Source organism: Camelus ferus, chromosome 8 (assembly GCF_009834535.1).
Source record: "Camelus ferus isolate YT-003-E chromosome 8, BCGSAC_Cfer_1.0, whole genome shotgun sequence".
In the NCBI taxonomy this organism is placed as follows: Eukaryota; Metazoa; Chordata; class Mammalia; order Artiodactyla; family Camelidae; genus Camelus; species Camelus ferus.
In genome coordinates, this window is record NC_045703.1 from 32,733,370 (window position 1) to 32,734,954 (window position 1,585).

The following is a 1,585-nucleotide window of genomic DNA, read 5'->3' on the forward strand; positions in this document are numbered from 1 at the left end:
AAATGTCAAATTAAAGGGGAAGTAGAGCCTTTTCCAGACAAACAGAAGCATAGAATTATTATTCGCAGAACTACTCTACAAGAAATTTTAGATTAAGTTCTACAGGCAGAAGCAATATGATACCAGATAGAAACCAAAGTATGTACAAAGAACTGAAGATCTCTGGAAATGGCTAAAATGCAGGTAAACATGAGACATTTTTATTATTTTAATTACTTAAAAAACTGTTTATCTAAAGCAAAAATAGTAGTAATGCATTGTGAGTTTATAGTACATGTAAACTGCATGACAGTGACAGTACAAAAGATGAGAAGGAGGGATGAAGATTATACTGTCGTAAGGTTCTTACTTTCTATCTGAAGTGTTATGATATTTGAAGCTAGTTTCATTTGGAATTTTAAGAGGAATAGATGAAACTGGGGTGTTTAGCATTATAAACACCAGCATTTATACCCTACCAGGAGTGTTTCTGTCTCACTATTGTAACTACAGTCATTCATTTGGGGGAAAAAAGATACACATTGCTGTGATTTTAAAAATATTCAATTTCAGAAATGGTAATGCCACTTCTAGAGGAAATTCCAATTTAGTTTACAATCAAAGCTTTAACTTTCTGATGTATCATTTCATTTGTCTTATTAGAGAATTTTAAAAGATCTAGAGAGGAAATAAGTCAGCAAAGTTCTACCAGGGAAGCCATCAAAAAATCTGTTACCATGTATAATAAAAAGAGTCCCCTAAAGACCAGACATCATTTGAATAAGAAATAAAACCACAAGAGAAAAAAAGTAAAAAGGAGAACTGCAAAACTTAGAAAGACTTAGAAGAGTAAATATGGTGCAGTCTGCATGTCATTAAGATGATTTGTCAATTTTATTGGTTCAAGGCAAAATAAATCTGGGACCAAATTGACAAACTTTCTTGATAACCATATCACTGCAGATCTAGTCACTACATTCAGTATGTCTTTAACTGAACGGGTGAACGTAATCTTGACTGAATGACCAATTCAATACTGACCATTGACATTGAAAGTTCAGAGACAATGCCAGAGCCGTGCTGAGTCACAGTTTGAGGCAAAAGGGAAATCATTAATGCTTATTTGTCTTTATTTTAATTGTGATTTTTTTCATTATGTATTTTCTAGGTTTTTACTTTTATAAATCTTGCACTATTATTTGATCACTGAGTTTTTTTTTTAGCACCTCTCTACATTTTATGTGGAGGTAGGTTCCTCACTCATCTCATTCTAGTCCTGGCCACAAAGAACAATCCCAGTATATTTCCACTTCTAAAATCTTTGCTCTATGTGGTGTTCTAACTGTAATACAAGACAAAACAAAACAAAAAGTTACTTGATGTGATGAATGAAATTCCAAATCATACCTACTTTACATTCAGTTAATCATAGGATCCTTCACGTACAGGAAGGACAATGGTTAGAAGGCATTTAAGATATGAGCTTTTGTTTTACTATGAAAAAGCAGAACATTTCTTCCCATGAATAACATAAGGGAATAAGGCCAATTAGCAGTTCAGCGTTACGCATTTCCCTCTTTCCAGAGAATAGAGGTCATTGGCTAAA